This window comes from Paramacrobiotus metropolitanus, unplaced genomic scaffold, assembly GCF_019649055.1.
Source record: "Paramacrobiotus metropolitanus isolate TYO unplaced genomic scaffold, Prichtersi_v1.0 Parri_scaffold0000126, whole genome shotgun sequence".
Classification (NCBI taxonomy): domain Eukaryota; kingdom Metazoa; phylum Tardigrada; class Eutardigrada; order Parachela; family Macrobiotidae; genus Paramacrobiotus; species Paramacrobiotus metropolitanus.
This window is the reverse complement of record NW_026570346.1, coordinates 24,292-48,524: the sequence shown is the minus strand read 5'-3', so window position 1 is coordinate 48,524 and position 24,233 is coordinate 24,292. Positions and strand designations below refer to the sequence as shown.

Below are 24,233 nucleotides of genomic sequence, written 5' to 3'. Positions count from 1 at the left end.
CCAACGCACGCCAACGTGCATTTTTCTAGTATCATCACTATACGGACATGTTAGCTAGTTGCTAACTTGCTACCAACGTGATGGTTTGAAATTTTGTTGAACTTCCTTTGGCGTTGCGCAGCGATGCCGAAAAGAGTAGTCGCGGAATTCCCGTTGTATGGGATGCTACAAGTTGGTGCACAGTAGCTGACTTTCAAGTCCACGAGAGCTCGCAGAAGGCGGGAGGTGTGGTTCACCTGGCAGGGAACGCGGAGCGATGGAGGTACATTTTCGTTGGAAGAGCGGTACGTTTTTTACCACTTAGTGGTGGAAATGCTGAGTGTATTCGGCCCGGCTTTAAGCGAAACGTCATATTCCATGGGACGAAAAATTGTCGAACTGACTGGCGCAGCGCGTTCTACTGCTTTTCTTGGGGCAACAATTTAGTTGGGTTGTCTCTTTACGCTTGAGCTCCATGCCGCATACCCGCCACGTCACACTTTTTACGCGTTATATGCATTTAATTTCTATCCGATAACAGCAACGTACGGTCCCGGAAGAGATTTTGTCATTTCTCGGGCAAAAACAGCACTGAGCTAAAGTCGCTGGATTTTGGCTGCGATAGATTTATGACCTGACTAATGACTGAGCACCAGGATGCACTAAGTTGCAGGGTAAGTCGATATAAAGGGATAAACGTGTCCGTGTGCCTGCTTTTGTCAGCCCCCAATGACAGTCAGTGCCTAAAAACGAAAATTGTGCTTATAAATTGTCAATACTAATATCCCCTTCTGCGTAATTAATCGGCTTCTAGTTATTTTCTTATTTGTTTTTAAAAGAGCAAAAACTTTCGCAGACGAACAAGGAAACGCTACAAGCCAATGCGTGTTACATTATCTTTCCGTCGGAGACTCGGAGATGTGCCAATGGCCCATGGGCATGTTTTCTAGTAAGTTACGCTACCATAGAGGCATAGACAATATATACAAATTCTAAGCGAGTTACGCTAGAGTTAAGTTTTTCTGGTAGCGAGTCACGCTACAGAGACCAGAGTTGCGTTAAGTTTTAAAGTTAGGTTATAACTGCCCAGGTCTGCCCAGGTTAGTAATTATTGTCAAATTTCAGAAAAATTTTTCAAAATGAAATCGTGGGAAAATATGAAAGCTAGGGTACTTAGGCACGCAATCGTCGTGTTGTACCGTTTCAACTAGTAGTTCGCAACCGTTGAGTTACTTCAGTTAATCTAAAGCTTGGTAGCACAGCAGAAAAATTAGGTGTACAAGAGCGAATACAATTAGTATAGACACTAGTTCTGACGACTTTGTTGATGGTAGGTCATCCCATTTTACGGCCTGCAGAGCCTCCGTAAAGGTATCCAACGTAACGTACGCAGTTGGGCTGCAAAGGAAGTTCATTCCAGGCGGACACTAGGTTGTTAAGACACGATCCATGGACCGCAGTCACAGTTATTCCGCAGATAGTTGTCACTTGTCAGGTCTGGTTTGATCGGACAGGGATCCTTCATTAGGCGATCGGATATTTTGGTGTTTCCTGCAACAGACTCAAGCACCGCAGCAGAGAATGTAAGTGGTAATACGATTAGATCGCCCATCGTTACCACCCGGAATACTAATTTGTGCATAAACAAAAACGCTTTATTTAGTCGTCGCGTTTTTAGATCATCCCATTTAAGCTCCTTTACACGTTCTTCGTAGTTCAAGACAAATACGCTTATGCTTTTAAAATAAACTTTGCAATGTGGGCACAAGCGTCATCCGGTTGGGACGGAACGTTGGACTAAATATGTGTAAAAAATTACTTATAATTCTACCGTAGTCGTTACAGAAATATTGATGAATTTTTTTATGAAAGCTGTAAGGAGCGCTCAACTGGGCAAACTGTATGAATAATTTCTTGTGTACAGCCAGTACAGGTGAAGGTATGAGGTAGTACCTCATACCTTCACCAGAGGGTAGTGCGGTGCTGGCGCTTCTAAGGCAGCCACTACACTACAATTATCGCAATGAGAAACTCGATTCCACGACGAATGATTTGTATGTTGAACCATGTCGTTGTTATTTTGAAGTGCATCAGACATGCCACATACATGCTTGACAAATAATTATATTTCATTTAATAGAAAAATGATTACTTAACCTTTGTATGATCAGCGGTCTGAAATTAATAGGTGTGATTGTGTGAAGAATACAACATTCACTGCAATTACAATTTTAAATTTTTGACTACTGTATTACTACTGTTTTCCATTATATTTACGAGTACATGCATCATTTAGTTTAACTTAATACGAGTATGGCTAATAGATGAGTTGCCACAGGTGATCTCTGATCACGTGAAAGAAATACGGTAGATGGACCGGTTCGCCCGTAAGCCGCAACGCTAAACGGCTGATGTTCGTTCATCCATTTCTTGCCTTTAGAGCTGGGTTTTAACAAACGATTTATGGCAGAATAATTAAAATACTGGGATAATTTGCATAAGGGGAACGTCGAAGCACAGATTTCTACAACACCAAAGTTATAGTTATAAGCGATTTCGTTGGTAACCCATCTTCCTGTAAAACATGCTTACATTTGGCGCAGCTGATTATTTCTGTTTGCGCTTCGGGTAATTTCGCTGTCGGTTTTGCCACGGTTCGGCTCTTTTCCCGGTGCGCGACGTCACGAGCTCTATGGCAACTGATCCATACATTTATCGAAAAAATTTTGACTTTTTTCCCGTTCATAACAACAGGAGCGACAAACGAAGCATTATTTTCTTGAATAAATGTTGTACAGCAGACATAAATGAATGTTTATCAATAATCATCTCACAGTTCTAATGCATAAAAATCTGACAAAGCTATATTATTCATACAGCAACACTGCGTGAAAATTAAATAGAAATATACTGGCCTCCACGGTTATCTCATTTTAATGACATTAGCCGATTAGCGTCCTCGACGGCTGCTGAATACGTAATTAAAAGCATAGTGCCATTGAAGTGATTGAAGTTTCTTAAAGGAGCGCTCCGTTGGCATCTAGCTGCGCCTGTTGGCAACGGGCTGTTTTCATCAGGCATTGTTAGTTTCCACTGGATGGCTCCAAGTTTTGGCCGGGATCGAATTCCCAGTTTTGGCCGGGTTGCGGCTAGTTTTGGCCGCAGGCCGGCCACAACTGGGAGCCACCCGGGTTTCGGCTCTCCGTTGCGATTTGGCAAGAAACTGAACACCGGCTCACAATTAAATACAGAATTATGCTGGGCGAAAGCGAACTGTGGATTGTGGTGGAAAATAAATTGTGGTCGAAAATTGATTTGGAGGAACGACCAGCCAGATCTGCCGATGATGCCGAATCGCCACTTCGACCTTGGCCATTATTTTCTGGGTATTCGGTGCTCCGAGATACCTAAAATAGTTTAGCATTCAGGTGTGGATGATTGTCGTGTATGTCACAGTATGTGGTCATGTGGATGATCGTTGATGATCAGAGTCTATCGTGGATGATGATGATTTATCAGTGTGGGATTCATTTGGTCATTATGCGAATCCGGGCTAGGAAACAACGTGTGGCACAATGAGCGACACGCGGTCGACTGTGTGTTAGCATTCGCACTATTTCACCGTGGATGGATGTTACATGCAACATCGAATCTGTTCGATAGGAAACTGATTTCCACAAAATTTCGTGTCAAGTTAAAGTAAGTCGCTCGTGCGCGTCAGGAGCTAGGCGTTGTGAAGCGAGACTAAGTGGAAATAGGATATACAGAGTAGTGCGCGCGCCAGCATGATCCGCGATAATCATTGTGTTGTGTTTCATGGGCAGCTGTCGGATGTGGGCCAGGCACTGCCTCGGCTGCAGCGTTTCGCCTCCGCCGATTAGCCGGTTCTCGACGCCGTCAGATACCGTACCTTCCTCGTCAGGTAAGTCCGTATCACAGAGGCAGCCATAGGTCGGCTGTCCGTGGTGATCTCAACGAGGGAGTGCGGTCAGATGAAGATCCTGTCTGTTGAGGAAATTCCGAAGAATGGCGATGGAGCGGAATCGAACCGCTGGCTACCGAGTGAGCTCCACGTAGCACAGTCACTGTACCATCGCCGCTGTTGGCGAAGGTAAAATATTTGTGCTTGAGCTTGAGCCGACCAGGTAGGCGGCTGCTGTGTGTACAGAGGATTCTCCTCCACATCCGGCGCGTTTCTAAATGATTTTAGATTTTTCCGTAATTCTTACTTCTGTTTATTATTCACTTTTTATGTTCGATTTATTCTGTATTCAGATTTCTAAATATGTAATATATTTTATTTAATTAGTCTGTATTCTTTTGTAAATTATTGATTTTACGAAATGGTTCATATTAAATTTTTATAGAAATATTTGGGAATTAATTTCCGCATTTTTCTTGCGATTTTTCTGCGTTTGCAGCCGTGTGCGCCGGACGCTGACCTGCAACCAGCCGCCGAAACTGGCGCCTTTCACGTGATCAATTTTCTAACGATTGGTTGTTAAATTTTATTATCGATTTCAAAAGAGTTATTTCTGTTTTACCTGTAGTTGAATATGGTATTCCTAACCTTTAATAAGTATCACGTCATAAGTACAAACTTAGTATTAGTACTCGAAAAACATTTATAACAGAAACACTTCCTCAATGTTAATAGTATCCACAAATCGCATTCCCCCGTAACACAAATCGCATTCCCCCGTTGTATCTGGATAGAAAGACGCTGTCTAAAAAACTCTTTCGCGCGTTTCTGGCCTGTGGCGCTTCCAACCTTCTCCACAAGCCTTTTTGTTCCATTTACCTAAAATCGACAGTTGAATATTACTGTCGATTTAGGTAAATCATTTCTTTTTTAATATTGTAATTTGCAAAAGATTTTAATTTTATTGTTGATACGATGATAGTTGATTCGCTGTTTTGATAATTGATTTCCTGTTCCTGCGTTCGGCTAAATGAATAATCCCTTTTCTGGTGAAACATTTTCCATCATTGCAATGATTGTTAGTTTTCAAATGAATTTAGCATTATTAGTGATTTAATTAACCAATAACCAGTGTATTTTGTTATCGGTGCTGCACTTCAAAATTGCGAATTAGAAATATCTTTTATTTAGCCACTTTCAGCTTTACTATTTACTTATACATACTATTTGTTTACTAATTATGCAGGCAGAACTCACTGTATACTACACATTATTTTAATTTTAGGGAAGCTTCTGTTAATGAATAGCATTTTGTTTACTTTTCTGTCCATCATATTATATTGTAACGCTTGTACGTTACCATCGGCACATTCTGTGTGTATACGTGTATATTCATAGGAGTACAGCTAATGGTTATTCCTGTTTTCCTATTTGTGCATCTTCGGAGCAAAGGTGTGGACATTCAGTAGAATCGCCTTTGGGCATTTCCTAAACATTTCTTAGTGTGCATGTGTTGAGCTGGCCACTGGCCACAAGAAGCTTTCCTGAGTTTCCTCACTTCCAACTATCCGACTTTCCGAATTGCAATTACCGAATAAATACGAGTACGATTGAGAATTCGCCGTTCGATTGCATTACGATTCATACAGCTACAATATCATTCACACTCTATTCGTATTCTGTACTCATAGAACTCACCGAGTGGTAAAAAGATGAGTGGAATATTTTGCGGTCGTCAGATTGCTCAACGTGCTCTGTGCTGAGTACTCTGTGATGAGTAACGCTTCTTTGAAACTGCGTTAAAAAAAATAAACGGGAGGCTGTGGACACACAGAACTGTGAATCGCGCTGGTGTTTTCCCATGAACGGCTGACTCGGTAGTGGTGCAATGCGGAAGTTTGCTGCGTTACGTCGAACTTTCGAACCGCACCACTTCCAAACAGGACAGCGGTGGGTGCTGCTCCTGCCGCTCCTGGCCGGGCGTAGCGGGCTGTCCGAACCGAATACCGCCTGCAAAACAGAGATATTATGACTAAAATGCCAAATAAAACAAGAAGTATAGGTGATATTTATTTCATGCATCAAAATGAAACAAAGAAATAAAAATGTAACCAATGCTAACCAACCAATAAAAATGTAACCAAACGCGATGTCGATTAAAAACGTTTATAATATATACAAGTATATAGTATATATTATATACTTCGCTTACGAGTTGAACGACCTTTATGAGTCGAACATGGGCTGTGAGCATAAAGTGTACGGTAGTTTACGTGCATGTAAAGGTACAGCCTGTACCTTTACATGCTCAATAATTGCTCATTAGTCATTAGTACAGGCTTGTATACATACAGTAGAGAAGCAACACGTCACGCAACTGCTGGAGGTTGATGCGGGCTTACAGCAGCATCATGCACACGGCACAGAACTACGTACACGATCAGTAATACTCTAAACTGGGAAATGCTCTAGACCACATTCGTATAAGGTTGAGTCGAATGGAAGTCCCTTCGATAACCTTCTTTAAAGTAACTTTTACAGCTTCACGACTAACTTCTACAGACTGTACAACAAATTTCGCAGTTTGATGCATCATCATTCATCAGTGCGACTGGCAGCAGTAATGGCTGTAGATCGCGATCCCAAGAAATGATTCGTTCTGGGAGGACCCGTTCCTCTGCAGGCCAGCCATTGTGGCATTCGTACTCCCACGGTCCCACATCGGGATACCTGCATCATTACGACGTGGACACGGTGCTCAGGAGAAGCAACCCGGACAGGTACCCAGGTAACTAGAAGGAGACCGAATAATAGAGATCCCAAATCGGTTCTCCACGCGCTAATGACGGAGTATAGCCGTACTCGTAGTGATTAGTGGTTTAGTACGTACTTTAATCTCTTTCCTCGTACTTGCTTTTAAACCCAGCACTTTCTAGAATGTTCTCTATTGTTCAGGGTTCAGTTTGGTTAGTACACGGATATGCCTTGCGCCTATACAAGTCCGTGTGTGGTATTACTTCAGTGGATCAATTTTCTCGTTCTAAATTCTGCAGTCGTCGGAGTTTACTGTTAAATTTATCGACGGAGATGCAGTTTCTCGTTCACGTAGATTCTTAGAGCGATGCCACATTGAGATTATACAGCTCATACTCTGTCGTTGAGTAGGTCGGTAGGAGAAGTTTTTTACGGTTATTATTCCTATTGTACGGACCTCTCCGTCACTAAGCAGAAGATCATGGCGCTCATCCGCTCTGCGCGCCGACCGCATAGGTCTTTCTGAGCGACTGCAAACTGGCGTACGATGGAGAAAAAACTTGTACTCAGTTACGGAATTGAAGGTGGGGTCCGATAATGTTTTTTCCGAGCTCGTGACTGTACCTCAAGACGAAAATATATGGAGAACGATTAGTGCGGGGGTGTACGTATTTACAAGTACCTCTCTGTTTTCTGTTTGTGCTTACTGTTTGCACAATGACGGCAAGAAAAAAACGAGAAGAGCTAAATCATTAATCGGCTACCTGCTTGTGTCAGACACCGATGGCTGGCAGTCTGTTACAAGCTCCACCACGTGCCGTACACTGAATTACTGAAATGCGCTTCCTTCGCTTCACCATAAACGCAATTCTTACTTTCCTAACACACACTCAGAAGGAAAAATGAAGCAATTATTCTATACTTAGCGAGCAACCGTTTGTGGTGCATCAAGAAAGTTACGGTCATTACGATTCCTGGTAGACATAGCACAGAATGCAAGTCAGCGGTGCATTGCGTCGGCGAATTTTTTTTTGAAATTTTAGTACTGTAATCGCTCCATAGGACTGTAATATAAAGCCTGGAAGTGCGGAAACGTCCATTTCTTTCGGACCTGTTATCCCGCACATGTAGGCAATCAAACTCAGTTGTCAACTTACGCAGCGGCTGCTGCATATAATGATAACTGTCAAATATCAGGTCCGCTTGTATCTGCGGAACGACTGCTGCGCACGTATCTATTACCCGTCTTCCTTCTATGACTAAGATAAAACACTGAAATATATTCCCACCACTGATACTTGGATACTCGGATAACGGATACTCGGATAACGGATACTCGGATAACGGATACTCGTACACGCGTAGAAATAAATACCATATCTGAGAGCACCGTGAATTTTGCAGTAAATCGGCCTTCAGTGCCATTGCCACGGACAACGCAACATAACAAGTGCAAACTTAATAAGAGACACAGTTTCAGCTTAATGACATGCAGTATTACTTTTCCTTCATGTGGACGACATTTGCTTGTTAGGTGCGACAAAAATCAGGTGCAAAACTACTAAGTGATACATGTACATAAATAACATAATTAAAGCGAAAAAATCTAGTTAGACTTTCAAAAAATCAAGAAATCTTGTAGATCGGCGTGCGCCGGGTTCCATTGACCGGCGTCCTGCGGGTTCCATTGGCCGGCGTCCCACGGGTTCCCTTGGCCGGCGTCCCACGGGCTACCTTCGCCTGCGTCCAACGGGTTCCTTTGGCCTGCATCCAATGGGTTCTCTTGGCCGGCGTCCAAGGGGTTCCATCGGCGCGCGTCCAGCGGGTTCTCTTAGGCGGCGCTCAAGGGGTTCCATTGGCCGGCGTCCAAGGGGTTTCATTGGCCGGCGCCCAGCGGGTTCTTTTGGCCCGCGTCCAACGGGTTCTTTTGGCCCGCGCCCAGCGGGTTCTTATAGCCCGCGCCCAGCGGGTTCTCTTGGCCGGCCGGTGGGCCTAAATACAAAATTTAGTTGCTGGGCGAAAGCGAACTTTCCTCGAATTTAATTTTCGACCGCGAATTTATTTTCACAATTCGGCGGATTGTGGTGGAAATTAAATTGTGGTCGCAAATTGAACTGGAGGAAATGGCGATTCGGCATCATCGGCTGATTTGGCTGGTCATTGGGCATTATTTCCTGGGTATACGGTGCTTTGAGATACCTAAAAAAGTTTAGCATTCAGGTGGGGATGATCGTGGATGATTGTCGTGGATGTGGTCATGTGGATGATCGTTGATGTTCAAAGTCTATCGTGGACGATTATTTATCAGTGTGGGATTCATTTGGTCATTATGCGAATCCGGGCTAGGAATCAACGTGTGTCACAATGTGCGACACGCCGTCGACTGTGTGTTAGCTGTGTTCGTTCATCCATTGCTTGCCTTTAGAGCTGATTTTTAACAAACGAATTGTGCCAGAATAATTAAAATACTGGGATAATTTGCATAAGGAGAACGTAGAAGCAGAGATTTCTTGATTAATAAGTGCTGATTTTAATTAAATCGGTGAGATCTTTAAGTGGTGGTTCAAAAATGGTGATTAGAAAGTGGTGATTAGATAGTGGTGAATCTTAAATAGTGGTGAATCACCACTAATTAGTGATGATGCACTGCAGAAGAGCGATTGTATGACGGCCGGTTCCGAAAATAATCTTTGTGCTAGAATGGCCGCTGCTGGCTACATAACTCGCAAAAAATCTGCCGATTGTGGGAATCGAACCCACAACCTCAATACTCTAAGGCCGAGAGAGGCACCACTAGGCTATCGGCGTACAACAGAATATCGTAAGATATTCTCCGTACAACCGGTAACCTAACGTTAACGAGCAGAGCCACGCTCGTAACATTGGACACGTTAATATTCTTCTTTACAAGAAATTAGCCTTTGGTGAAATGTTTGTATAAATAAGCGCGGAAGCCCCGAAATAATAACCACGCTGTGCTAACGGTCGTCCGATTGCGTTTACGATCAATCTTTGAATAATTGTGAACCGGCAGTTGGAGATCAAGTCAGTACATATCCGGGTTCCATGCGTCCACGTCCTCCGCCGGTTTCCATTAGGCGGCGTTCGCGTTGGCCGGGATCCAAGCGTCCGCGTCCGCGGCCGAGTGGAACCCTGCGTCCGCGTCCGCCGTTGGGTTCTATGTGTCCGCGTCCCCAGGCCGGTTTCCGTTGGGCGGCCGCCGCGGGGATCCATGCGTCCGGGGCCGCCGCCGGAATCCATGTGTCCGGGTCCGCCGCAGGGATCCAAGCGTCCAGGGCTGCCGCGGGGATCCACGCGTCCGGACCCGGCGCTGGGTGCCATTGGCCGGAGTGCGGCAGGTACCGAATGGAAACGTGCCCAAAATTAAAAACAGGAAACAAAAGATTAATGGGCTGGAGGTCGGCCATTCTTTCCTGCAAAAAGTACAGTCCGTTAGTACGTATGCTAGAATTAGTTTTCGTCACCCTGTTGTTTAGTGACTTAAGGCTTATATTTGCCATTCACGACTATTGTTTCAAATTTCAGTGAAAGGTCAAGATACATTGACAGAGCTGGAGATACTTCGCAATGATTTGGACCGAGTTGGTTTTCCACGATTTTTTATATTGTTTCGTCGCTGTTGACTGTTGTTAATACTTCTAAATGCCTCTGACTACTTTTAAATAATTAAACATTTCTGACTATCTCTAAATACGTTTTATTAAGTCTTAGAACTAATAATAAGAACTAGTTAAGTCTAAGAACTTTAAATATTTTAAATATAGATTTCGATTAATTTAAATTTTTTAAAATTTTAAAATAACCTAAAAATATAATATTTGCAAATAAAACGCTTATAAAATGTGGTTTTATTATTTTTTAGCAGTTTAGGCGATCACATACCTACGCTGTGCTGCAACACTGGCGGCCCATTGAGCATTAGCCTATTTCAGATTGCATACGGTAGAGGCTCCGTACATAGAATCGCACGGCGTCAGATAAGCAGTACGTTGGCAGGATGAAAACTGCTTCAGATCTTTGTGCGGTTACACTTTGGTCACGTACAGCAACGAAAAAATTAATCGAGTCGAGCGCGCGCGAGGACGTGACCACCCTGCTAACGGTCGGCGGTCTGAGTGCTCAGAAAAGATCCACGGGCAGCATACGCTGGCCTGCCATTCACTCATGTGTCTGAGCCGTTGCAAGCATCCGCGTAAGGCAGATAGTTTTTACGCGTCACCGCACGACGCTAGGTTACAGCTGCTAACGTCGCGAACGGACGTAAAACAGCCCGGAACGAACGTTCCACATGGAACCGGAGCCGAAACTAACACAAACCGTGCAATCTGAAATAGGCTATTGATAAACCTACGTTGCTCTGTAATACTGGCGGTAGCCTGAGCAGAAACTTTAAATTAGAAAACAAATTAGAATCAACTGCCGAAAATCAGTTTATCTGCAGTACTGGTGGTAGCTCTCTTATTTACGAACTCTTTAAAGTTAAAGTATCATTCCTTAAATTCCTTTTTTTAAATTTTTTTTAAAACTATTATTATCATTTATAAAAAATAATAATGGGCAAAAGCAACTGGCAACCGCAGTAAAAATAAAAATGGTCACTTCTATGCGCGAGGAAATTTCATGGCGCATAGTCAATTTGCTATGCGCCAGGAAAATTGCGGGCGCATAGTCGTTTCGCTATGCGCCCGGAAATTCACCGCCAAAAATCAAAATTTATTGTTCAAGTTGTTTATAATCTAATAATGTCACTTTTGTGAAGTACTTTTAACATTACCAGGATAGTTACACAGAAGATTCATTAGAAAAAGTCCAAACTACGCTTTCCAAGAACTCGTTCTTTACGAAAATACTAAGAAGTGGAGTATCGGTATTACTTGTGTTTTCAACATTGTACAGTATTAGCAGCACAGTAGTATTTCATCAGCTGATCTGAAAATCGTTGAAAATTCTTATACGATATCCTAACTTCAGCACCAAAAATTTGTTCACACTTCTTAGTTATGTTTGTGCTACTCATGTTTCACTGCAATGGGAGATAGACAAAAGGTGTTGAGGAGCCCAACGCAGCAATGTACGTAGTTAAAGTCTTAGAACGAGCTTGAAAATTACAATCCCATGAAGGCGTGCATATGAAGCAAATGCATCAAATGTTTGTAAAAGAGCGTCGCGTCGATGCTTTGAAAGCAATGGATAAGTGAGGAAAACGTTCAAATGCTACCTCATCCAATCATCCAGTACGTCTGCGTTCATCACGCAGCAGCTCGAACGCGTCGCCCAAGGGAAGTGCCGAAGTCCCGCCCATAAAACCTCTCTTAAGCTGGGCTGTCCTGTTACACGTGTGGCGACGCTGGTAGAACGCCTACGCAGGCATATTTTACTTTCTCCAACGTACCGGGAGTTAGCGAACAACCTCTAACAGGGAAGCACTTCACTCCGTCATAAAGGTCACTTCTACGCACGCTGTAAACTGAGTGTCCTTCCAGTTATTTATGGAGTATGTGCAGCAGCGCTTTGCGTCGACCATGTCCTCTCAAAAAGCGCACACATTGAAAGCGCGAATTATGGCAGAGTCCAAATTTCGAGACTGGCCAAACGAAATTATGGAGACGATGATGATGATGAAATGTTGAAAAAACAAGGCATCATGTCAATCAGGCAAAGACGAGGCGCAGAATATTCGGTATATTTTTCCGACAAAGGATCGATGCGATTAGAAAGTATTAACAGCTGGATTTACAGCATATATATGATCGAAATGTTAGCTGATGTATACTTCCTACCAGCACCATTGGCGACTGTATTAAAAAAGCGATTTTTTTAAGTACTTAGTGATACAGAAACGGACTGTAATCGCGGTTAGACGTATGGGTTATAAACTTATACTTAGACTTCGTAAAGTGATATGACCAACTTAAAAAACTCAAAATTTAATTCTGCGAGAAATTTCCTGGCGCATAGCACTTTCGCGTAAAAATTATATTACAGTATGTAATTAAAAAATAAATTGTATATCAAGGCCGAAATTAATTTGGTGATTCCTTTGAAAGATAATAATAGGCACTAAATAACAATAGGCAACATCAATAGCAACGTCAGTAAACTTGTATAATTAAAAATAAATAATATATCCAGGCCGAAATTAATTAGGTAATTAACTGAACAAGTGCTAACGGGCAATGAAAATCGACAACGGTAATCAACACGAAAATAATACTAATAAACCCAGAATAAAAAAATTATTAATTATTTTTTACGACCGATTCTTATGCCGAAATTAATTGAGAAACTTACTTAAAAAATAATACGCAATTACCTTGACGACATTGCCAACAGTAATTAAGTCCAAACACTGGACAGTTTACAGTGATTCTGCTTTTATACTGCACCCAGAGCACTGACCCGTTATTTATGGAAACGGAGTGAGAACATCGTAATGTAAAAAATGAACAGTGCAAGGGTAAGGCTCGCGCGTTCTCACTCGGCACGTGCGTATTGGAAAGGTCAGGTTGGAATTTATGGACTGTTCCGGCAGTCGTGTACGGCAGTCGTCCGGCAGTACGAAAAGGTCATGCTGATTTCACAAAAAGGTCATGCTTAGCAGTGTACTAAGCATTGGCTAACGAAGAACTCGCTTATAAATCGAACAAGTAACTCCAATTTGTGCTAAATTCTGTTTGCATTTACCAAAGAAAAATAATCTTCCAAAACGATTCAGTTGACCTTGTCTTGCAACGTCCACTGCTAATTGGCGTATTATACTCTTAAAAATTGGAGCACACCGGTCGACCGATCACGATTAACGCAGTATTTTCCACTTCTCAAAGGCGCCATCATGTCCAGTAGCCCGGAAATTGGCCTGGTTATTCACTTCATTGGATCCTTAAGAAGTTTCTTCTCACAATCAGATGCATGCAAATTTAAATATGAAATAATAACGCCTACGAAAACCATATAAAACAGTCTCCAAACCGCAAAGTTCACAGCTGTGCTAAGCAAATCGCAGGTTTCAAAACAAAACTATGCCATTTATGCTTGCACAACAATTCACAACGCTGCTTCGTATACATTCACCGGTACATGCTTTTACCATATGCAGCCAGAAACCAACCCCGATCCCAAAAAAAACCGTGAACGCAGCCGAAAAGTCAACTAAATGTTTAATTTGCCTACACAGCGTACAAGAGCCGAGAAAAGCAGAAAGGTCACAAGGCCCAATAGGCTGCCGGTGCTGTCTGTTGTGACCTTTTCCCAAAGCTATCAATGGTCATGCCGTGGAAACCCACTACTTTTGCTGGATGATCGCTGAGAAACAGCGCACACCTGCACAAACGATCACGTTTTTCCCGCCACTCTTGAAAAAAACACGTATTTCTTTAAACCGATGCTACCGACATTACAACGGTACACCGTATACATTCACATTAACCGAAATAAAATCCGTATTTGTTGCGGTAGTTAAATAACCGTTTCTCCTTACCGCGAATCACCGGTTCCCAGTTTCTCGTAAACGAATTTGTAATGACTTCGACGTAAGCATCGTTGTTTCCCGATGGACGCCAAGTTGCCGAACGCGCGGGCTTCCGTGGTGCCGCCGCACGTCAGGAACTGATCGCAGCTGATGCACACCTAGATGTGCTGCAAAAGGTCACACTCTGAACAACCGCATTTTTGGAAAACCGTGCCTGACAATTTGCTTACGTTGGGATTCTTTTGCAATAACTGTCTCAGCATCGGTGTCAAATCTTCGCGGAAATGTGCGGGGAAATCGGATTTGGAAAGTTTGGTGACAAGTTTGGCTTTGTCGGCTGGCAACTGGTCGTCGAAGGAGTGGAACGGTGCTTAAAGGATTCTGTTCCTCTCGGTTCTGTTTAAGGACGATGCAGTGCACAAACAGGGCTATATTTTCCGTCTCCCACAATTCCGACTTGGCATTTGTCGCATTGTAACGGGCATTCCTCCGCCAACGTTCCCTTTATTTTTTTTAAGGCTAAAGAAGAAACGTGAATAGTATATGCCGTCGTATGGGATGTGTCGCAGCTGCAGATTTCCTATTCGCTTCTGAAGATTTCGTTTGTTTTTCCACGGGAATCATTTTCCGATGCAAAAACCAGAGCCTTCTGCCTTCTGTTGGCCACTTGCTGGAATATCGTTTGCTGAGCACGCACTGCACATTAATAAATATTCGTCTTAATATGTTGTAATTTTTATAGTACTCTGTACAGGTATATATTCTAGTAAGTCGTAATCTACGTACAGATACTAACCTGAATAGTGAATACAGGAACCGTATTATTCCAGATCCCGAAAGCCATTCGTCGGAGGATTGATTATAGTACCTAGTTCACTTTCGACTTTATGACTACTTCTTCGAAGTATGTGTCTTTTGCAGCAAAGTCTCCAGAAGATCGGGTAATAAACAGACTTTTAGTACACAACAATGCATTTAAACTTTTCGCCCCTTTTAGCTCGCTTTATCTCGGAACCCGGATGTTGCGCGTGTAAACGATTTTCAGAACAATGTAAACAAATCACTTAGCTTTAGAAAGACATAAAGTATTACAGAAACGTGATTCCGAGTGCGCAAATCGGGAGAAAATCTCTGCCAGCAGTAAACACTCGCCACTGCTTGGATAAAAGTTATGTAGAAGTTACCAGCAAGCTGATAAGTGATAACCAGCTCTACATAATATAATTCTGCTTTCATGTTCTCGCCCGTTATTTTATGGGCACGGAGTAAGTATGATGTACAACCTCATGCTGCGTACTCGTACAATAAAACATGCAACAGCAATCCTGGGAAAAACGCTACGGGAACATTTAATTTTTTGTTCATCATTCTGCTCCGCGCATCTCTAACCACCACATACATTGCAAACCGTACTAGGTACCTTTCTGTTTCTCGTACTGAACACGGCAGCCCTTTGTTGATCATCCAGGCAGCGGACACCGTTGTGGAAAGTAGCTTTACTAACCGCTCCGAACAAGTTACTACATTCGCCATCAGGTTCAGACGGTTTTGTGCGACAGTCGTGATCGGACCAAACTTATCCGGAAAAGAACATATCATTGTAATTTGCTAATCAGGTTCTTCGAGATTAACTTCGTACAACGCTTTATCATAGGTTGATCGTGACGAACTTCATTGACAAATCGTCAACTACGTTATTTATCGTGGCCCAGCTGTCTCAGTAAACAAGAAAATTCCCCGCATTTTTGTCTCGATGCCCGCAATTTTCTCAGAAGCTGAGATCCATGATCTCGCACGCACCCACATTAGATCAAGTATCGTTGCAGATCTATCAGAACCTTGTCCGTCGCATGTTTTCCAGAAAGCCAAAGAATGCGAGAACATTCTTTGGCTTTTGGCGTGTTCGGGAAGTGCTCTTTGGCTTTTGGCGTGTTCTCTCGCGGTTTCCGCGGCCACTTCCCGAACATTTTGCTCCTTTTGTTTCAGTTGAAATATTTCAAATGAAAGAAAAGGAGCAAAATGTTCGGGATTGACTTTCTCTTCTGACAGCTTTTGCCGCTTGTTCCTAAATTCATTTTCCCTATCCCAGTAACACCCTATCCCAGTTGTTATTGGGATAGGGAGAATGAATTTAAGAAAAGTGCTTCCGCTCGAAGAGTGCAATGGAGCAGTCTACAAAAAAAATTGCAAATAAGAAAAACCAAATTAAATAGTGGATTCGATATCCGAAAAGGATAACGAACGTACAGAGGATTTGAAAAAAAAACGCTCTTTTGATTGCTTTGGTCGCGGGAGCGAGGAGAGAGTTATAATACAAAAGACGCATTTTTTGTCGTTCGTTTGCCAGTCAACATACGTAACAAGCTGATGCGCACCCATATCCATCTAAAATCTAAACTGTAAACCATCCATATATAATTTAAAATAACCATGCATAAAAAATCCATATACCAAGGAACAAGGTCTATAATATAACTACAAAAAAATCTGAGACATCGAGATCGGAAAAACCATAACTTAATGAAAACAACTGTAAGCGCCATTAGATTCAGCATATTTCGAAACTGTGTCACATGCATTTTATTTCTTTAAAAAAACAATTTTGCCCGTGCCATCGATGCCGGTTTCGCCAAAGCTGGCTGCGGCATAGCTTTCAAGGTGACCTTGAAAATATTAGCAATTCCTGTTGCTTAGATCATTTATGTACAGATAACAGCTGCACTGTTAATAAGTTCATAATTGTATTTACGCAAATAGGGGGAATTTAACTAATAGTCGGCTTGCTGTAAATTAAAATATAGTGTTGAAATTCCTTGAAAAATTTCTCACTTAAGAGACCTCTTTAGCCGTTATTGTTAAAATTGAAAAAAAATATTCGGCAGAGCGCTGAGAGATTCAAAGATTACTAGAAACTTTTGGAAAGCAGTGATCCGATTCTTAAAAGATACAAAACAAATTAATTTTGAAATAACTCGGCCCCGGCTAGCGGGCTATAATGTGTAACTGACCAGGGCACTGTTTCCGCCTCCAAATTCAAAAAACATTTCGCTTTTGGCGAAAAGGTAGTTGACTACCGTGGTACGAGTATGTTTAAAAAAATATTTTCATCTGCAAAGGTCAGTTGGACGTGGTCTAACATAAATTAAATTAGCAAATAGAACTGTATACTAATATTATGCAGTACTGGCATTCACCATAATACCGATAATTATTATATTTTGCGGCCATTGGACCAGCCGTGGACCCTTAACCAGGTGCTGTGACAGGCAATCACAGAGAGCTCACAGGTGACTTTATTGTACAAATAAAGTGGAGCAAATGCCGCGTGAATGCGGGGAAAAACACAACAAAGGCCAGTGTCTGGCAGAAATCAGCAAGTCAAGTTGCTGCGAGCTAGTTCTAGAGCGTAATGAAATGTAGAGAAAGAAATGTGCTGGCGGCAACGGCGTCACGCTGTCCAGACACATGGAATGTGAGTGCGCAGACTGGACTCGTATCCAACGCGAGCGTATAGGCGCTGAGTCATACAGCGAGAGAGAGGAGCGAGAGAGCAAGTATGCTCAGTGAGTGCGCCCGCGGTGTATCCGCTAGGCGGAGAGTGCAGTGCAGCCACTCACGTACGTACAAGAGAGGGCGAATCAGCATGTGTGCAGTGATACGCATACGCAAAGTGGCGTATCTATCACGCAGGCTGTCGTGCCTCTAACATGCCTCTGGGCGGGAATCCGAGCTCCTGCGAGGATGCTCCGACTCAGTACCGCGCCAGCGTCGCACCTCTTCGGTCGACCCATGTGGGGTCGCCGGTACGCGTCCTCTTCCAGTGGGAGTCGGGTGTCTGTTGACCGTCCCATCCTTCACTTCCAGATCCATGAGAGGCAAGCAACTCACGGCCGCAAATCTGGAAGCCGCTCGGGGTTCGTTGTTGGACCGGTATTGCTTCTGTTGGCCTGGCATCTTGCTTCTGTTGGCTCGCGGAGAAAGTAAAAGAAAAGTAATGACGGTTAAACAGCGCGAAGTAAAAAGTAATAAAGTTTAATCACAATTCCAGTGAGCAAAAAGTAAATGCAAAACAGATCTGGTTAGAGATTCTAAGTAAAATACAATTCCGTTTGTTAGAAAATGTGCAAAAATACTAAAAAAGAGATCTGTCCGGGGGGCTTATTCCGACTAGGATAACGTCCACGGGTCTTGAGTTTCCACGGGGTCTCCTGTCTAAATGCAGTCCGGTGTGTCAGGTCCGGGGCGTCGGTTCCCGGGTTACATGACGTAACCGGTAAATCCGTACGAGGTCGGGTAAGCACGGCTGACACTTACATCCGACTCGTGTTCATCCGTTCCGGAGTGAGAGGCACTGTCGCTGTTGCGAATGCCGAAGCATCCTCTCTGATTAGGGGGAATGGACCAAGGTCGTCGGACCAAGGTCGGCCTACCGGTAAGTTAACCGGCGGCAAGGGAGTTCGGCCAAGTCCCGAATTCCAGAAAGTCAGGTCGGACAAAACCGTACTTGTATCATGCGACTTCTGTGGTCGCCAAGTGGTAATGCCGATGGAATGTGGTCGGTTAAAACCATTAAATCTGCTACCACGAGCCTGGGTGTAACTTCCGATGCGAACTGGCTCGAAGGTCCGGTCGGAATTTCTTGTTCCTCCACCCAATGGTAGTTCATCCGACCTTCTGTCGGTTGAGGATGGATATCCGGCCTGAGGTCGGTTGTAATGTTATCCGACCTGAGGTCGGTGATAACGCGCCTCCATGGTCGACCTCGGTAACTCGTGTTATTTAGGCCCATGTGGGGCCAAACCAGTCCCGTTAGGTCGAATTCGTCCATTCCGAGGTCGTTTCCAGTTCCAATCTTCAGTTTTAGTCGTCCTTCACCGACCTGTTATCGGTGACTCCTAATGTCCGACCTGAGGTCGGGTATGATGTTATCCAACCCGTGGTCGGTGGTAATGTTATACGACCTGAGGTCGGTTACCACGTGACTGGTCCGTTCGAAGGTCGTATCCCGGCTAATCCGCTGATGTTCCGAGCGGAACCGAGCGATCCGGCGTTCCTAACCGACTTCTGTGGTCGGTTGGACCGGTTCTCCGACCTGAGGTCGGTAATAATGTTATCCGACTGGAGGTCGGTTACTCCAAGTCCCAGGTCGATTGAGGTCGAATTCTTACATCCGGAAGTCATTTTCCGTAAATCCTTACGATGGCGTTTCCATCCACCGACCTGTTGTCGGTTACTTCTCGTGTCTGACCCGAGGTCGGTTACAACGTTATCCGACCTGAGGTCGGTGATTCCGTAATTCCGTGTTCAACCGAAGTGAGTTACGGTATGCAGGCTCAAAGTGGAGCCATACAAATCCGTTTTGGTGGAATCATCCTCATAACCGACCTGTTGTCGGTTATTCCACTTCATCCGACCTGAGGTTGGACATAGTGTTGTCCAACCCGAGGTCGGTGATTCTTCATCCAGGTCGGTTCCGTATGTCAGGAGGTCGGTTTAAGCCTCTGGGCACTCATCCGATCTCTGCGAGGTTTGTTTGGAGCGATGGTCTCTTTCATGCCTCTAACATGCCCTGGTTCGGGTCGATGGTTTTGCCTCTGGACGGGTCCGAGTTCCGTCAAGTTCGGCAGCTCCATGTCGTCTGTTGGCCATTCAACATGTAATCCAGGTCGCTTGTGGCATCAAGAGACTTCTGTGGTCCCACTCCGCAAGACAGACTCTTTGGTTTCAGACCGGCGTACAGTTCTCGCGCCTTGGCAGCGTTGTGCCTCGGGCCCCGACTTATGTCAGACTGCCCGTTCCCACCCCCATGCAACATGCAAACTGAAATAAAATCAGATCACTTCACTTCCCTGGTTTGGAGTTCCTTCGTTCGGTTCCGCGAACCTGTGACGCCTTGCCACTTCTGTTATGGAAAGACATCACAGGTCCGTAGGGATCTGTATGGGGGTGCAGGCCGTGTGTTCTAACACGGTTTGCCTAGGATGTTCCATTTGAGACATGGGGAAGCAGGTCGCGGCGGAGTCGTTGGTACGTCAGTAGCCAAATCACCGTCGCTGTTCCTCTTCAGGTAATGGCAGCACGGTCAAGCCGCGCGTAGTCGTGGTCACCGGTGAATCGGTTGGTTTATCCGATATCCTCCGGGGGAGACTGCGGTTGGACTCCAGGTACAGGTTCCTGGTTGAGAGCCTGTAGGTCCGGGTTCAAACGGAGAATCCGTCCAGACTAAAATCGTAGTCGGGTGTCGCGGTTTGCGGTCACCATTACCGACTTCTGTGGTCAGTAAAGGCTACGATAAAGCCATCCCGTTTGTAATTTCCGTGTGCTTCCGTCAGGCCGACGTCGGTTAGTCGACATCTCAAAGGTCAGCTACCGTTGAAAAAATCGACTTCTGTGGTCGATTCTAGGTAGCAGGTCGTAGTTGACACTGTCCGGTCCGTTGCGGTCCGAGTGACTCCTTGTTGTTTGCGGACTTGTTATCCTTCCGGCCATCCGATTTCGGAGTTAACCGTGGGTGCCTTGGCAAGCATGGTCCTGAACACACCGCAGTGCTGTGTTCCGGGCCATGCTAGCGGAATCCTCGCTGGTTTGTACTCCGGAGTCCGGTTGCCGGAGTGTCTTGATTCCGATCATCTACCTCTGGAATGGTTGACTTCCGTGGTCAACTCAGGTAGTAGATCGTGGTTAACCAACACGGTCTGTATTGGATATATCCTTCTGTATGACTTATCCTTCGGATGTAAAGTTGAAACTTCACTTCACTTTTGCTCACGTCGAGATCGATCAATAAATTTAGCACTTTTACTCACGTATGTAAACCATTGGAACCCGACCAGGCGTTTGCTTTACTACACAGCTACACGATTGCCGTATGCTACTGTGACCTTTCTAATCTGCACCTTATGCTTTACTTAAATCATGTTTGTCTATAATCACGACATTACTTCCGAACTGGATTTTACCGATTATCTCAAGGACGTTAATGACACCATCACTGCCATCAAAGACAACATCACTGCCATCAAAGACAACATCACTGCCCTCTGCACACAACTGACGAAAGATATTTGCGAATATCTTCAAAAATATTTTGAAAAACGTGAACAGTCCGAAGCTTCCTCGAATATTCCTCAGAACGAAGACCTGTATGCCGCGGATTGCAATACGAGCAGTTTCGACCGTAATTCTGCTTTTAAATACGTCAAGTCTATCGGAATCCAATGCCACATTAACGCAACTGCCTCTGCCGGCACCACCATGAAATCTGGATATTCCGCTGTTTTCCCAACACTCTGCACCATCAAAAGCGGCTATAAACAGGACTGCTCTACGTGGAAATTCACCGACTTCTTCCCAAACGGTAAGTGGAAAAGAACCAAGTTCAAATCGATGAAGCATGGTAACCACGACCACGAATTTACGCCTCGCTGCCATGCTGACGAAAATTACGGATGTGTCTTCGTGAATTAACGAACTAATTGACAACTTAACATATCGCTGATTCCTAACCTCGTACTGGCTTTTTCCTGCTTGTGGCTTCTGATTACTGATTGCACAACCTGTTTAATTTACGGAACTATGTAAAATAATTCAAAATCTAATGTTAACTTCGCTCTGACAGTAATCCTTTTCTGCCTGATTTAATCAATTGCTAAATTAAATTGTAAGCTCTGCCTAATTATCGTCTTTGTGTTTACATTCCGTCGCGCATTCTTGCACGAAATGCCATCGAACTGTCCCCATTCTGTCGAACTGTTTTGGATCAACTACGGATTCGCATACTTTGGAAACCCTACCTGTATCACAACACCATAACAACACACCGCTTCCGACTAACTTCATGTCGACTCTCATGTGAAAATGTTTAATGGGAACCGTGCTGCTATTATCAACCTTGTTATATTCTACTTGAATTTTACGTGATCTTGATGATAACAACTGACATGCAGTTTAGCCCGTCAAAGTTCAGTGTCTGATGATGAATTCTGCCGAACAACAGATATATTGCTTTGTCTTCTTTTGGTTATTTGTAAAACTGTAACCTAAACTGTGAGCCTATGATATTAACCTATCTGTGTGACTAAGTTGTCGCCTAGAACTCAATAAAGTCAAGTCACCGACTTCTGTGGTCGGCTAAGTTATCCGAATCGTGATTGGGGGAGGTCCAAGTTCTACCTCAAAATTGGCTGACTTCCGTGGTCAACGAAGGTAGTGGATCGTGGTTCTGTGACACGGTCTGCGTCACTTCCTTTAGTTACCTCGGGAATGGTCAACTTCTGTGGTTGACTGAGGTAACGGGGCAAGGTTAAGGTCGCGGTTTGCGAAGTTAGGTCTCTGGGCGGGAGTCCGGTTCTTCGTTCCTGCCTTCGGTTAATCCAAAGCGTCGTGTCATAACAGGTCGGTTTTGACTTCTGTGGTCAATTCCGAACCATGTGACATTGCGGGCCGATGAGGATACCACTGTCTGCGGTGATGAAAGTTACTGGTCGGTTACCCGGTCCCAAAGTCGGCCACGGGTGCCAGGCGAACATGGTGTCGAGAACGTGACAACGTTTTCGACACCATGTTAGCGTAATCCTCTCGGTCTGTTCTCCGGAGTCGGTTAGCCGGAGTAATTTTCTTCGGTAGCAGAACGTGGTTCACGATATGCTGTGTTAGCAAGCTGGGGCGTCTGTTGGCTCCGTTATAGCAGATGTGGTTCTGGTCTGGTTCGCGATCTGCTGATGCCATGCTGGGGAACTGAGGTCGGTTGCCCAGTTCTTTCCAGGGGATTCCTTGGGGGACGTAACGGTACGGTGAAAGAACCGAACTACCCAGGCCTGACCACACGTTTCCGGGTCCGACCAAAGAATCCGGCCAACTTATGTGGTTGGCGCTTCTGGCTTATTCGTGGTTCACGTTTGCTTAAGGATCCGTAAAAAGAAGTGTTTGTTTCATCCCGTGTTGCAAGTATTCCATGTCGGTTCTCGACGATGCTGTTTCTCAGCAGGGCAGGTTCTCCGCCAGGTCGATTCTCGACTCCGCTGTTTCTCAGCTCAATGTCCCTTCCTTACGGTTGAAGTGGGACCACAGGTTCCTTATGTGGGAACCTGTTATCCCAAGGGGACTGCAATCGGCGGGTCTCCGCCGAAGTAATCCTCCTCGTCATCATCAGATTTAGGTGGTGGTCGACCAAGGCGCCGGAAGACATCAGGCTTACATGTTGCTGGTGGTTGCCCATCTTGTTGTGGGGTATCTTCCTGGCCAGGTTGTTCCGCCCGCGCCTTCTTGGCCTTCTGGACCTTCCTACGGAGCTTATGCGCGTTAGGTACTGCGCCGGGTGCCAAGTCGTCCGACATCCCTTCTCCGTATGGTCTAGAGGTGAATCCGCTAGGTAACGCTTTTTCTTCGCGGTACCACTTCACGAATTCGGCCGCATCGTCGTCTGGATCTTTGAAGTCCTTGCGGAAGGCGTATCTGGCCGCGTGCCGTTCCTGTATGTAGAGGAGGTCGCGTAACCAAACTGCCAAGATGATACTTCGCATGGGTGAACCGAGTTGTACGACGATCGTATCCAGTTCTGGTGGGATATGTGCCGTGCGACGTGCTCCCCACAGCGTGTAGTGGCAAAAGTAATTGCCTAGCCTTGCTGCGAAGACGTACCGCAAAATGGTTGCATTTCGATCTTCTGGTCCCGGTTCTTCTTCCGGCAAGTACTGCAATAAGTCCAGGGCCGCTCGAGCCGCTGCGATAATGAAGGCCGGGTGGGCGTCGGTGATGACAAATTGAGCCACGCTTTCCAGTTGATCGCGTGAGTACTCTTGAGGTCCGAGCTGACTTAAGCTCGTCCTCTCCGGTGTGGACAGAGGTACGTCCAACAGCGCCGGGTCATGCACCGAAGGCAAAGCGTTTGCTCGATTGATCGGGTGTTCCACATTAGGGTGGTCGTTCATGTTGAACTCGCCCATCCAATTGTTAAGTTGGAATCTGGTTTGGAATCCGGATCGGATGAGGAACTGACGCAGGTTTTCTACCATTCGCCAAATGTGTGGTCGGTGTCGTTCCTCGTATCCCAGGGTATTCATAATGTAGTTCGTCCGTTCGGTCGGATGT

The 24,233-nt window shown here is 44.7% G+C and overlaps 2 long non-coding RNA genes across 3 annotated transcripts; one reads left to right on the top strand and one right to left on the bottom strand.

Annotated features, from left to right (window-relative positions):
* Positions 1–453: 453 nt before the first annotated feature.
* LOC129598612 (uncharacterized) lies at positions 454–1,400 on the top strand. The gene is made up of 3 exons (XR_008691730.1): positions 454–653; positions 836–928; positions 1,314–1,400. It is a non-coding gene; the product is annotated as an uncharacterized LOC129598612 (long non-coding RNA).
* A 1,382-nt stretch (positions 1,401–2,782) lies between these two features.
* On the bottom strand, positions 2,783–6,753 carry LOC129598611 (uncharacterized). 2 transcript variants are annotated; one of them, XR_008691729.1, is made up of 3 exons: positions 6,456–6,753; positions 5,600–5,911; positions 2,783–4,175 (listed from the first exon to the last, which is right to left on the bottom strand). It is a non-coding gene; the product is annotated as an uncharacterized LOC129598611 (long non-coding RNA). The 2 variants fall into 2 exon arrangements; XR_008691728.1 differs by lacking the exon at positions 2,783–4,175 and adding an exon at positions 4,574–4,780.
* Positions 6,754–24,233: the final 17,480 nt, after the last annotated feature.